General features: G+C 43.7%; 1 pseudogene; it reads left to right on the top strand.

Annotated features, from left to right (window-relative positions):
* The first annotated feature begins 9,076 nt into the window (after positions 1 to 9,076).
* On the top strand, positions 9,077 to 14,915 carry LOC130872630 (adenosylhomocysteinase-like; annotated as a pseudogene).
* The last annotated feature ends 266 nt before the right edge of the window (positions 14,916 to 15,181 follow it).

Raw genomic sequence — 15,181 nt, 5'->3', positions numbered from 1 at the left:
TCTGCCTACATTCATGTTTGCAGGCCAGAAGAGGGCACCAGATCTCATTACAGATGCTTGTAAACCACCATATGGTTGCTGGGAATTGAACTCAGGACCTTTAGAGGAGCAGGCAGTGTTCTTAACCACTGAGCCATCTCTCTAGCCCTGTTGAATATTTCTTTAAGTGTTTCTCAGTCATTTGAGATTCCTCTTTTGAGAATTCTCTGTTTAGATTTGTACTCCCATTTTAAAATTGAATATTTGGTTTGCTTATGTCTACTTTCTTGAGGTCTTTATATATTTTGGATATTTTCCCCCGTCAGGTGTAGAGTTGATGAAAAAAATCCTTTCGTATTCTGCTTTTGTTCTATTGACAGTGTCCTTTGCCTTACAGAAACTTCTCAGTTTCAGAAGGCCTCATTTAATAGTTGTTAATCTTAATGTTTGTGTTGTACTGGTGTTGTGTTCAGGAAGCTGTCTCCTGTGCCACTGCATTCAAGGCTATTCCCCACTGTCTCTTCCATCGGGTTCAGTGTATGCTGTCTTATGTTGAGACTTTTCATCCACTTGGCCTTGAGTTTTATGCATGGGAATAGATATAGATCTATTTACATTCTTTTACATGTTGACATCCAGTTATACCAGCACCATTTGTTGAAGAGGCTTTCTTTCATTATATAATTTTGGCTTCTTTATCAAAAATCAGATGTCTATAGGTGAGTGAATTTATGTCTGGGTCTTTGATTCAATTTCATTGACTACCCTTTTTGTTTTTATGCCAATACCACGGAGGTTTTTATTGCAATAGTTCTGTAGTAGAGCTTGAAATCAGGGATGGTGACTCCTCTGGAAGTTCCTTTATTGTACAGGATTGTTTGGTTACCCTGAGTTTTTTGCTTTTCCATATGAAATTGAGAATTGTCCTTTCAAGATCTGTAAAGAACTATATTGAAATTTTGATAGGGATTGCATTGAATCTTTTGAATAGATTGCTTTTGGTGATGGTCAATTTTACCATGTTAATCCTATGCATCCAAGGGTAGGGAGAATGTTTCCATCTTCTGATATCTTCAATTTCTTTCTTCAAAGACTTGAAGTTTTGTCACACGAGTCTTTCTTTTGCTTGGTTAGTTACTGCACGATATTTTATATTATTTGTGGCTATTGTGAGGGTGTTGTTTCCCCATTTCTGTCTCGGCCCATTTGTCATGTGTACATAGAAGGGTTACTGATTTTTTAAAAATTGTTTTTATTGAGCTATGTATTTTTCTCTGCTCCCCTCCCTGCCTCTCTCTTCCCCCTTGAATCCTACCCCAAGGTCCCCATGTTCCAGATTTACTCAGGAGATCTTGCCTTTTTCTACTTCCCATGTAGATTAGATCCATGTATGTCTATTTTAGAGTCCTCGTTGTTGCCTAGATTCTCTGGGGTTGTGAGTTGCAGGCTGATTTTTCTTTGTTTTATGTCTAAAAGCCACTTATGAGTGAGTACATATTAAATTTGTCTCTCTGAGTCTGGGTTATACTGATTATTTTTTAGTTAATCTTATATCCTGCCACTTCACTGAAAGCGTTTATCAGCTGTAGGAGTTTCCTGGTAGAATTTTTGGGGTCGCTTATGTACACTATCACATCATCTGCAAAAAGTGATCCTTTGATTTCTTCCTTTCAATTTATATTCCCTTGATTTTCTTTAGTTATCTTATTGCTCTAGCTAGAACCTCAAGTATATTGAATGCTGGAAGCAAAGACCTGTATTTTGAGATCTGCATTTTGATTACAGCCATCTTAAGTCACAAGTACGATATTCACCTTTGCAGGCAAGTTCCGGACCTAGGACATTAGCCTAGTGAGAGATGCAGGCCCCAGGCTTTTAGGAAACATTAGCATTTCCTTTGTTAGTCAACAATCACAGACCCTTAGTATTTACCTATCAGCTAGGGATGTCTCCAGGCCTAAATTCCAGCAGACCTGACACCCCTCCCCTCCCCTTTCCCCCTTTCCTGTTTGCTATATAACAGCCTCTGAGGAAATAATAAATGGCGGTTTGATCAGAAATATTGTCTTGCTGTCATTTCTCTTGTCTCTTGCTCTTTCATTCCTCTCCCCTAGGTTTATCAGCAACCACCGTTCGCATCCTGCTGGTAGGGATAACTGAATAGATACAGAGAGTGTGGACAACCTTGTCTTGTTCCTGATTTTAGTGGAATTGCTTTGAGTTTCTTTCTATTTAATTTGATGTTGGTTATTGGATTGCTGTAAATTGTCTTTATTATGTTTAGGTTTTGTCTCTTTCATCCCTAATCTATTCAAGACAGTTATTAGGAAGGGGCATTGAATTTTGTCCAAAGTTTTTTAAGCATTTAGTGAGACGATCATCATTTTTTTTTCTTTCAGTTTTTTTTTTATGTGATGGTGGATTACATTGTCTGATTTTTTTTTTTTTTATGTTGAACCATCCTCGCATCTCTGGAATGAAACCTACTATATCATGGTGGATAATCTTTTGATGTGTTCTTAAATTCAGTTTGAGAATATTTGATTGAGTATTTTTGCATCTATGTTCATGAGGGAAACTGGTCCGTAATTCTCTTTGTTTGTTGAATATTTGTGTAGCTTTGGGTGTCAGGGTGATTGTGGTCTAATAAAATAAATTTAGCCATGTTCCTTCTGTTTCTGTTTTGTAGAATGATTTGAGGCAGATTTCTTCTTTGAATGTCTTGTTGAATTGTACACCAAAACCATTTGGCTTGAAGCTTTTTCTTTTTCTTTTTTCTGGTTGGGAAACTTTTAATGCCTTCTATTTTTTTTAAAGGGTTATAGGTCTATTTAAATTGTCTGATTTTGATTTAACTTTGATAAGTGGTATGTAGCAAGAAAATTATTCATTTCTTTTTGATTTTCCAATTTTGTGGAGTACAGGTTTTTAAAGTATGACCTAATGATTCTCTGGATTTCTTCAGTGTCTGTTGTTATATCCCCATTTTTGTTTCTGATTTTGTTCATTTGGATATGCTCTTTCAGTGTCTTAGGTAGTTTGAATAAGGGTTTTGTCAACCGCCTTGGTGGGTTACTTAGTCTAGGGGTGTAACCCGCCTGGCAGGTCCAGTAATTCCAGGGTCTCGGAGAGGCGCTACCTGAGAAGACATGGGCAAGAGAGAGGAAGAAGGCCAAGCATAGTTCTTGTCAAAGCCTCCGTTTATTAGAGTCATGGTTGCAGCTTATATAGCCCCTGGATGAGGAGCTTGGAGGGCTGGGGCACGGAATCTTGCCACGTGGTCCACGTCGGTCACGTAGGCCAAGAGGTTACGATCGGTCAGGTGACGGTTCCTCTGCCAGGAGTTCACGAGTTGACACACCTAGTTCTCTAGATAGTTTGGAATGTGAGGCGGCCTCCGCCAACAGATAGCTCTCTATTAACAGACAATTTGGGTGTGGGATAGGCTTTGTCAATAAAACAATTCTCAATACAATTGGGAAGTGGAGCCCTCTGCAACCTCCTCAGGGCAATGATCCCTATAATAATTTTTTTGGGGAAAAATGGCTCCTGACAGGGTTTGTCTATCTTGTTGATTTTCTCAAATAACCAGCTCTTTGATTCTTTGTATATGCTCTTTGCTTCCATTTTATTGATTTCAGTTTTCAGTTTATTTCCTTCTGTCTACTCCTTTTGGGTGAGCTTGGTTCTTTTTGTTCTAGCGCTTTCAGATGTCCTGTTAAATCGCTAGTATGAGATTTCTCTAAGTGCTTTATGGAGGCACTTAGTGCCATTAACTTTCCTGTTAGCACTGCTTTCATTGTGTCCCATGAATTTGGGTATGTGTATATTCATTTTCATTGAATTTTAGGAAGTCTTTAATCTTTTTCTTTATTTCTTTCTTGATTCAATAGTAATTCATAGAGAGTAGTTCAGTTCCATGAGTTTGTAGACTTTGTGTTGTTTCTGCTGTTGTTGAAATCCAACTTTAATTTATGGTCGTCGGATAGATTCAGGGATTATTTCATTTTTCTTTTATCTGTTGAGACTTGCTTTGTGACTGAGTATGTGACCAGTTTTGGAGAAAGTTCCCTGAGGTGCTGAGAAGAAGGAATATCCTTCTGTGTTTGGATGTAATGTTTTATTTATCAAATATCTATTATGTCCATTTGGTTTATAATGTTTGGTAGCTCCATTATTTCTCTGTTTGGTTTTTATCTGGACGACCTGTCTGTTGTTGAGAGTATAGTACTGAAGTCTCCCAATATCAATGTGTGAGGGTATTATGTGATTTAAGCTTTATTAATGTTTCTTTTATAAATGAGGGTGCCCTTGAATTTGGGGCATATGCATTAAGAATTGAATGTCATCATGGTAGATTTTTCATTTGATGATTATGACGTGTCTTTTCTTGTCTCCTTTGATTAATTTTGGTTTGAAGTCTATTTTGTTAGATATTAGAATTGCTACACCAGCTTGCTTTTTAGGTCCATTTGTTTGGAAAATCTTTTTCCAACCCTTTATTCTGAGGAAATATCTGTCTTTGATATTGAGGTGTGTTTCTTGTATGCAGCAAAGGATGAATCCTGTTTTAGAATCCATTCTACTAGTCTGTATCTTTTTATTGGAGAATTGAGTCCAGTGATATCACGGGCTTTGGGCAGGACAATTGACTGATGAGGACTCCTGGCCCTGAAACAGAAAAAAGACATTACCAGGCCCTTTAAACCTTAGCAACCTTTTTCTATTAAGTCAGTAAATAATTTAAACTCTGAAGGTGATATATGGCTAGTCTTCTCTGTTTTTCTTGTACCCTTTAAAAATTCAAGTCAAGTCTATTGGTTCCAGGGTGATAGAAGTTAGGCTACAGGTCAGACAGGAGAGAGACTGGTTTACAGATCTTTATATACTGAGGAAAGAAGAGGTGGTCACTGAAGAGTACTCCAGGGGAATGACAGTCACTCTGTGTTTATAAAGATCACCATGGTCCAGGGGAGTGGATTGGAACAGGATAAGCTCAGGGGCTGTCTGAGGAAGCCCAAGCTGAATTGGAAGCAAGGGGACTGGAGGTTGAGAAGAATATTTTAAAGGAATTGGTGACTTTTGGCACCGAGTCAGTGGAAGGCAGGGTAGCACAGGAGTTGGCTTGTGATTTTTGCACCTGGCACTTGTGCATAGGTTGTGCAAAAGCATGTTAGTACGCTGTTCTGTGTCCTGAGAGCATGGCCGATGGGTCCTAAGCAAACAGTCGATGTCTTCTCTGTGAGCGGTAGCTTTGTTTCCTGTTCCTCTGATAAAGGACCCTGACAAAGGAGACTGTAAGGGAGGAGCTGCTTAGTTGGCCCAGGGCTCTAGGTTACAGTCCATAATTGCAGAGAAGGCAAAGCAGGGACGTGAAGCAGCTTATCACATCCACAGTCAAGAGCAGAGAATGCGCACGTGCTTGCCCTCAGTCCACTTCCTCCTTTGTATAGTCCAGGACCCACACCAAGGGAAAGATGCTGCCCACTTTTAGGCCACATCAATTAGCATAATCAAGATGATTCCCCACAGACCAATCTGATCCAGATGGTCTCTCATTAAGATTGTCTTCCCAGGTGATTCTAGATTGTGTCAAACTGACAAATAAAATTGACCACCACACTGAGTCATTTGAAGGGCAAATCAAAGAGGAGAAAGTCTTTGCTTACTCCTTGCAGCTTTTTCTGAGATTCACTACATCAAGGGAGGGCAGGAAAGATGGCTCTAGAATCTAGCCCTGGGAACCTGGCCAGGTCTTTTCTCCGGCACTTATCTTCGTCTAGATCTAAAGCCCGTGTGTCTTAGGGTTTTCATTGCTGTGATGAAACACCAGGACCAAAAGCAACTTGTGGAGGAAAGGGTTCACCTGGCTTACACGTCCACATGGTGGTACAATATTGAAGGAAGTCAGGGCAGGAACCTGGAGACAGGAGCTGATGCAGAGGCCACGAAGGGGTGCTGCTTACTGGTTTTCCTTCCTTTTAGGTATCTCAAACTTGTGTGTCAAGTTTACACAAGACCAACCAGTACACCAGGCCAGTAATCTACTTGTTGTAACAGGTTTGATTTTCTTGTTTTTTTTTTTTTTTGCTTTTGGTGTCTTTGTATTTGTTAATGATGTGTGCACATTATTATGTGTTTATACATATAGAGGAATCATGCATGTTCCAAGGAGCTACCTACCTTGCTGTTTGAGACAGGGTCTCTCATTGGCCTGTAGCTCTTCTATTAGGCCAGGCTGGCTGGCCAGGGTCCCCAGGATCCATCTGTCTCTGGCTTCTCCATACTGGGATTACAAGCGGAGCCACAAACTCAGCCTTGTTTCTAGGATTCTGAAGACCAAACTCATGTCTTCATGCTCTCCCGTCAAGTTCTTTATTGGCGGAACCATTTCTCAAGCTCCAAGCTCAAGCTTGCCAAAGACATCACTTTTCTTTGTCATGATCCACCTCATTGTGACTCCCAGTTGCCAATCTCCTGGGCTGGGACACATATGGATGCTGTAAATGTTTTGACAGCTCTGAAGCCCCACCCCAGTCATACGCTCTGCCTGCTCCAAGGTTCTGCCCTTATCGTGTTCTGAGTCATCTCTCCACACAGTGACTGCCAATCTGCCCAGTGTCTGAATCTGCCCCATTCTGCTGGTTTGACGACTTCTGGCAATTTCCATGACACATTCAGTACACACATTTAGCATACCAAAAACACTGAAATATTTGGTAAAGCCAGAAATCCAGTGCCCCCGGCATTGCAGCTTAGCTGACCCAAGTACATCTGTCTGAAGTCTTAGTGATTGCTAGGTAAATGTGGGGAGCAGAGCCTGGCACCCTCCCCTTTCTAGACTCTCAGATCTTGTCCCCAACTCCTGCAGAGTGTTCCAGTCTGGGCAAGCCTTTCTCCCTCTTGCTTGTTCACCCTGTGTTTTTCCGGCGTTCCTTAGATCCATAACCAGAAAAACATGTTCCTCTTTGCCCCAGGGAAGGGAGGGCTAAGTCTTCACAGAGGAGGGAAGACATTGGCATTTCACTTCCCACCTCATCAAAGAGAGGAGGTGAAATTGAAAGCTTCCCTTACCTACTGAAGTGGGGTGAGCACTTGTGCCCTGCTACACAGTCCTGAGAGGAAGACTGGCGGGAGGGTGGGAGACCCAGGAACCAGTAGTGGGACATGCAGTGGGGATGGGCTGAAGGTGGTGTCACTGGGCTTGGGCTTCTCAGTTTTTCTGTGTAGAGCATGAAGTTCAGAATATTTCCAGGTGCCTTGCAGACAGAAGGGACTGAGGGGTGAGGGGGGCTGGGGACTGGGTTTTAGGGTCTAGTCTCATACACACACACACACACACACACACACACACATACACACACACACACACACACATATAACCTTCAGTTACCTTGCAGACAGAAGGGACTGAGGGTGAAAGGGTGAAAGGGGCTCTCTGGACTGGGCACTTGTGGTCTAGCCTCATGTATACTTCCTTGCCTCCAGTTAAGGTGGCTTTGTGGTTCTGCTGAGCTTGACACTGGGTGCCAGGATCATTCCACTCATTTGTGGCTTGCTGAGGTTGGTTGTCTGTCCTAGTCTTAATAGAATTTGTTTGCTTTATTTCATTTGTTCTTTAGGCTAGGCAGAGAAGTAAATGATAAGATTTTCATTCTGTTCTTCAATAACCAACCAGAAACTCAGAGAGGCCAAGTGTCCTACTACAGAAATACAACCAATACGTGACACTAAGCCACTAATACATCTAATGTGTTACACAGGTTCACCACGGTAGGTGATTTAACGTCCAATAGTGACATTTAAGAATGATTGAGGTGACTGAGTGGGTCAAGGTGTTTGATGACTTGCACACTTGTTAAAGTGTAATAAAACAAGTTATAAGAACGAAGGGGCTCTTCTAGTGGTTGTGGGGCCCACTGTGTGGACAATCCACTACTTTTATATTTTTAATGAAGCTTTCAGTTAAGACTTCCACTTATTTTTTTTTTAATACTCTGGGATAGAAAACTGTTAGGAGCTGATTTCTGTTTTTCTTCTTCTTTGGTGCTGGGGATGGAACCCAGGACATCATAAGTGCACGCTGAGCAGGCGTTCTCTCGTGGAGTCGCTCTCAGCTCCTTATCTTCATTAGCTGTTTAAGGAACCAATTCTAATTTTGATAAACATTATTTTAAAATTTTGCTGTTTTGTTGATTGGAAGCTTCAGTTTTATTATTTCCTCCCTTGAGGAAAGATAAGCCAGGCAGTGAGCCTCAATTTATGATGTCAATATAATCTTCATCGAGCCTTGATAAGAGAAAGTGCATCAACAGCTCGTTACAGACTAGTCTGAGTTGTGAGAGTGGATGCAGGAATCCTACTGTGTATCAGGTTTACAGAGCAGAGAGTGGAAAGTGGAACGATCAAGAATCTAATGTATCATGACCAATTATAGTTAATTCTTTAGAATGCCAAGGGATAATTCTACTTCGGAAAAATCTCAATGTTATTTTTTAAAAAAATGAAAGAAAAATATAAGGAAGTCCTTTGTTTATTTCCCACATGTATATTAGTGGAAAATTAGAACATAAAGAAATGTACAGCCCCCTCCCCGGTTGTGTCCCACTGACACATTGAAACCCTAAACAACTTTATCTGAGGCCCTGGGGATGGAACCCAGGGCCTTGTCTGAGTTAGTAAGCAACCATTGAGCCACATTCCTGCCCAGAAAAGAACTTCTCTGATGTGGGAAATATTTGCTTTTCACCTGGAAAAACTCAAGCATCATTTATTTGCTTTAATGTTATGAACAATACAAGAATATTTGCTGCCATGAGGTTCAATATCACGTTAAAAGCTTAGTTCATCGTGACATATCAAAGAGAAAGAGAATGAAGAGTCAGGACTGCCATCTGTGATTGTCATGGCCACTTATGAGCAGAAGGAAGCAGCAAGTTCTTAAAAGTAATGACAGTTCCGTGCTGTTTGCAAGATCAACGTACAAAAGTCAGTAACATTTCTCAATAGCGCCAATAAAGGAACAATCCAGACCCCTGCTCCACACTGTCCAGCCCCCTTGACTGAATTCATCAGTCTCAGCGGAAGTACCACCAGCATGTCTGGTATACTGCCCTACAAAGTGGCAGACATCGGGCTGGCTGCCTGGGGACAAAAGGCCCTGGACAGAGCCAAGAATGAGAAGCCAGGTTTGATATGCTTTTGGGAGATGTACTTGGCCTCCAAGCCACTGAAGGGTCCTTGCATAGGTTGGCTGCTTTCACATGACTGTAGAGACTGCTGTCCTTACTGAAACCTGTGGCCCTGGGTGCTGAGCTGCAGTGGTCCCGGTGCAACATCTTCTCTACTTAAGGACTAGTAGCTGGCATTCCAGTGTAGGCCTGGAGGGTGAGACAGATGAGGAGTACCTATGGTACATTAAGCAGACATTCCACTTCAAGGATGGACCCCTCCATATGATTCTGGATGATGGTGGCGACCTAACTAAATACCCAAATGAAAGAAAAATATAACGAAGTCCTTTGTCTATTTTCCCACATTTACATTAGTGGAAAATTAGAATTTCCCACATCCAAATACCCACAGATTCTGGCAGGCGTCTCCGAGGAGACCACGACTGGGGCCCACAACCCCTACATGATGATGGCCAGCGGGCTAACGAAGGTGCCTGCCATCAGCGTCAATGATTCTGTCACCAACAGCAAGTTTGACAACCTCTATGGCTGCTGGGAGTCCCTCATAGATGGCATCAAATAGGTCATAGATGTGATCATTTCAGGCAAGGTGGTAGTGGGAGCAAGCTCTGGTGAAGTAGGCAAGGACTGTACCCAGGCCCTGAGGGGTTTCAGGGTCTGAGTCATCATCACAGAGATTGAACCCATCAATGTACTATAAGCTGCCATGGAGATGGAGGGCTATGAAGTGACAAGGCCTGTAAGGAGGGCAGCATCTTTGTCACCATCACAGGCTGTGTTGGTAGCATCCTTGGCTGGTACTTTGAGGAGAAGGATGATGCCATTGTATGTAACACTGCATACTTCGATGTGAAGTAATTCAGTGAGAACGCTGTGGAGAAGGTGAACATCAAGCCCCAGGTGGACCACTACTGGCTTAGGAATTGGTGTCAAACTATCCTGATGCCTGAAGGTTGATTGGTTTAACGAGGTTGTGCCATGGGCCATGCTAGCTTTGTGATGAACAACTCCTTCACAAACCAGGTGATGGCACAGATTGAGCCGTGGACCCACCCAGATAAATATTCCACTGGGGTTCACTTCTTGCCTACTTACTTCGGCAAGCTGACTGAGAAGCAGACCCAGGATCTGATCATACCGCCACTGAGAGACGGGGCTGCCCTTCACCTTCCAGCCGCCATCCTGTTCCATGTCTTACCTCTCTTTCCCAAGAGCAAATGTCACCAACTTTGCCAGTGTTCACTCTGCTGGGGCTGGTCACTCTGTCTTTGATCTCTGTTGTATCCCTCATACTGTTCCAGATGAGGTGAGGGAAACTGGGGGTCTCCAATCAAGATAGAGGTACCTGGGAGCCATCCACAGGAAACATGTGCTCTGGAGTCTTGGAAGCCCTGAGGTTGGGTGTGGCTAGGGCTGGTCACAAGCCCATATTTACTATCCAGGCCCTCACTTGTCTTTAGATCCTTGTGTTTGGTTTCTCAGCCTGGGACCCGAGGAGGAGCCCTTCCAAGGGCAGAGACCACTGGAGTTGGAGAGTCTTCAGAGCTTGGCTTATTTACTCTTGGCCCATTTTTTAAATCTCAGAATACTGCGGTTTGGTACTTTTGCTTCCTCTTTCACAGGAATTAGAATAAATTAAGAGATAACCAAGAAAGGAAAAGTAACAACCAGAGATTGGAAGGGGCCAGAAAAACAAATAGGCAAAGGTCCCTTACAATTTTGTAATTGGTAGTTCCTATCATATGCCTGGGTCACAAAGGGATAAATTTGGTTTATAATGCTCATATAATGTTTAATGTTAGCAAAGGAAGGCTGATTAAATCAAATTTCTGGGAAAGAGAGAGAAAGAGAGAGAGAGAGAGAGAGAGAGAGAGAGAACAACCTAAACCTGCAAGATGGTGAGGATGCAGCGCAGAGATTCCCAGACCATCGCAGACATTCTGAAACTCTGCCCAAGTGAACAGAGAGAAAGCTGAAAGGTAGCAATGGATAAGTTTCCTTATCACTGAGGAAGTAGAACTTATTCTGTTCCCAGTGTAGCCATCCAGTGTCTATAGTAATTGGAGCGGTGGGCTGCATTCCAGCCGCCCCGACTCCCACATGACTAGCTTATTCCCCGAAATAATTACACAGAAACTGTATTCTTTTAAACATTGCCTGGCCCATTAGCTCTAGCCTCTTACTGGCTAATTCTCACATCTTGATTAACCCATCTCTAATAATGTGTGGTGACTTACCGGAAGATCTTAACCTGCATCCATCTCGGAGAGGAGAGGCATGGTGAATGCCTGACTCGGCTTCTTTCTCCCAGCATTCTGTTCTGTCTACTCCGCCTACTAATTTTCTGTCCTATTAAAGGGCCAAGGCAGTTTCTTTATTTAACCAATGAAATCAATACAAAACAGAAGACTCTCCCATACCAAGTGTCTCACAACCACTGTGGCTCCTGTGGGACCTGATGCCCTTTCTGACCTCCGTAGGCACCTGTGTACATGTGGCATGCATGTAAGACACATATAAATGAAACAAATAAACCAGCAAATATAACAAGGCTAGAATTGATCACCGTTCTCCCTTAATTAATACCTACTCAAAATGTGTACATGTGTGCTACACACCATGGCACATGGGCAGAGGTCGGAGAATAACTTTTGAAAGTTGGCTTTCTCCTTCTCCACCATGTCAGCTCCAGGGATTGAACGTAGGTGGTCAGGCTTGGCCATAAGCTCCTCTGCTTGCCGAGTTGCCTGTCTGGACCTCCCTCTGAAGCCACAGCAGCTCTAACTACAGAACTGGGAAGGTCTGGACGAATCCTGCCTTGAGCGAGTTTGGTAGAAGACAGTGCCTTGCCTCCCCCTGTAGATGCGGGAGAGGGGCCAGATGCTCCTGACCCTCTGAAAGGGAAGATGATGGACAAAACCTACTCTCTGTGGTTTTACCCTCTTGTGGTTAAATGTGGTCTAAAAATATTAAATGGAGAAATTTGGAAAGAAAGAATATTTGAGTTAAATGACTTTTATTACACCCTGTTGTTACAGTCATTCTACTCTAAAACTTACTGTTATTTTGAAAGAGATTATTTATTTTTAATGATGTATATGAACATGTCCTTGAGTGTGTGTGTGTAAAAACACAGTGTATGTTAGGGTTTAGTGCTATGTACAGCCTCGGTTGTCTCTAGAGGATAAGGAGGAGATAAATGTGATCTCTTTAAAAAAATCATTTATTATTTATTTTGTGTGTGTTTATTGTATCGTGTGTGTCATGTATGTGTGAGAGTGAATGTGCACGTGGAGGTCAGAGGTCGCCTTTTTATACTTGACTAACATTCTTCCCATTTACCCTCTAGTCTTGCCATAGGAGCGCTGGGATTACAGACATGCACCACTAGTCCGTACTTATGTGGGCTCCAGGGCTGGGACTCGGGCTGTCAGGGTTACGAGGCGCGTGCTCCTGGGCCGAGGTATAGCATGTGGTATGTGGGGCTAGTTCGGCAGAATTCCCTTTAGGGCAGCGTCACCCACGCAGAACCGCAAGCTGGCTCTCCGCACTGCAGCCCAGCTGTGGCTCTGTCACCAGGTCCCCCTGGGACCTCGTATTCTGCGCCTGCTTGTCTTCTCTCTGATTCTGTGAATTCTCTGGCCATTTTCTAAGAAATTTCACTTCTTCATTAGGCCAGAATCTGTTACTGTGTCTTGTAATTAGGAAATTGAAACTGGGAGAATAGGGGATGTAGCTCAGTTGGTGGAATATTGTTCAGCACGTACGGAACCCGGGTCCCATCGCCATGGTGGGACGTTTGTCTAGCATGGGAACCTGGGTCTCATCTCCATGGTGGAATGTTTGTCTAGCATGAGAACCTGGGTCCTATCTCCATGGTGGAATGTTTGTCTAGCACATACGGAACCTGGGTCCCATCTCCATGGTGGAATGTTTGTCTAGCACATACGGAACCTGGGTCCCATCTCCATGGTAGAATGTTTGTCTAGCATGGGAACCTGGGTCCTATCTCCATGGTGGAATGTTTGTCTAGCACATACAGAACCCGGGTCCCATTTCCATGGTGGAATGTTCGTCTAGCATGGGAACCTGGGTCTCATCTCCATGGTGGAATGTTTGTCTAGCATGGGAACCTGGGTCCTATCTCCATGGTGGAATGTTTGTCTAGCACATACAGAACTCGGGTCCCATCTCCATGGTGGAATGTTTGTCTAGCATGGGAACCTGGGTCTCATCTCCATGGTGGAATGTTTGTCTAGCATGGGAACCTGGATCCTATCTCCATGGTGGAATGTTTGTCTAGCACATATGGAACCCGGGTCCCATCTCCATGGTGGAATGTTTGTCTAGCATGGGAACCTGGGTCTCATCTCCATGGTGGAATGTTTGTCTAGCATGGGAACCTGGGTCCTATCTCCATGGTGGAATGTTTGTCCAGCATGTACAGAACCCGGGTCCCATCTCCATGGTGGAATGTTTGTCTAGCACGTTTGGAACATGGGTCCCATCTTCAGCGCCTCCTAAACCAGGTGCATGCAGTCATCAGTATCCTGGAATGGGAGAAAGGACCAGGAACTCAAGGTCCTCATTTCATAATGAGTTTGAGGCCATCCTGGTCTACTGAGACGCTGCTTCAGTACCCAGCAGAAACACACCACAACCCAAGCTTGGCCCTCACCACCATTAGTGCCTGGGACGGTGAAACGTCCTTCTTCACCAAGTCTAAACTGAGGAATCTTTGTGAAGATGACTTGGCAAAGGACAACAGATTTTAAAAGACTATTGTAAACCAGGTATGGTGGTGCGCGCCTTTAATCCAGTACTTGGGAGGCAGAGGTAGGCGGATCTTTGTGAGTCTGGGACTAACCTGATCTACAGAGTCAGTTCAAGGCCAGCCAAGGCTGTACAGCGTGGCCGTGTCTCAAACAAGCAAGACCATTATTCTCTGGTGTGAGGAATAGCTTGGCAAGGTGAGTATGGCAGGCATTGTTACCAAACTGCATGCCTAGCTGAGCTGTTCCTTTAGCACTTAACGTATTAGCTAATAATATATTAACATTTTTGTTGTGCTGGGAATCAAACCATGGCCTCCCACTATAGACAAATACTTTACCATCAAGCTACATTCCCAGCTGTTGCTAAAATGTCTACCTCTCCTGAGGGCCAGCAAGCTAAGTGGGATTTCGCCATGTTCTCCCTGGGGAACCTTACTGAGCAACAGGGAGAGTACAGGCAGGAGGGCAACTCTGGCGGAAGGTCTGCACGCAGCATGGATGATGCCCCACATGGACATAGACATAGTGCCTGTTCTAGTGCTTCCTCTCCTGTATACATTAGCTCCTTCCTGAGACCCTGAGCGATCAGAGCAGAACTGTACACAGCTGGTTGGGAGGGGTGGCTGGATACTGAGGCAAGGGTCCCACGATCCTTTTTGTCTCCTCCTCCTAGAAGGGAATTGTTAACAGTCAAACCGGCTATGATGGTTGCTTTAGAGGATGCACACCTGAACCGCTGACAATGGTGGAAGTTTGGCTGGGAGAACAGTCCTACACAACCCCAGCCCATAACTCCATGTCTCTTCCTCACCAGCGGAAGTTTCAGAAGGCACCAGCTGACTCTTTGATGGAGGTCAGGCCAGAGCGCCATTTTCCTTCCTCCTATGCTTGCCAGAACCAGGAAGAGATGCTGTTTCACACTCTCCGAATGATCACCGAATCTGTGGTCAAGGGTCATGTCTCATGACAGCCTTCTGCTCTTTTAAAAATGCACCACCAACAAAACTGTGCTATCTCCCTTCATGAGGGTTGTGGTCTAGGGATGTATCGGGACATTCACATCAGCACCAGATGCTTGCTTGTCCTTTTCTGGCATTGACAGCTGGGCCATGATGACAAATGATGCCCTAGATGGGGCCTGCCAGGCAGGTTTGTTGTAGTCAGTATGCTTTGGGTTAGAATCAATCTCTTGGTTTAAACGATGCCTTTTGGTTTAAAGGGCAGGTGTTTTCA

Source organism: Chionomys nivalis, chromosome 4, assembly GCF_950005125.1.
Source record: "Chionomys nivalis chromosome 4, mChiNiv1.1, whole genome shotgun sequence".
Lineage (NCBI taxonomy): Eukaryota > Metazoa > Chordata > Mammalia > Rodentia > Cricetidae > Chionomys > Chionomys nivalis.
Note: the sequence above shows the minus strand (reverse complement) of the source record. Positions and strands in the feature narration are given on the sequence as shown.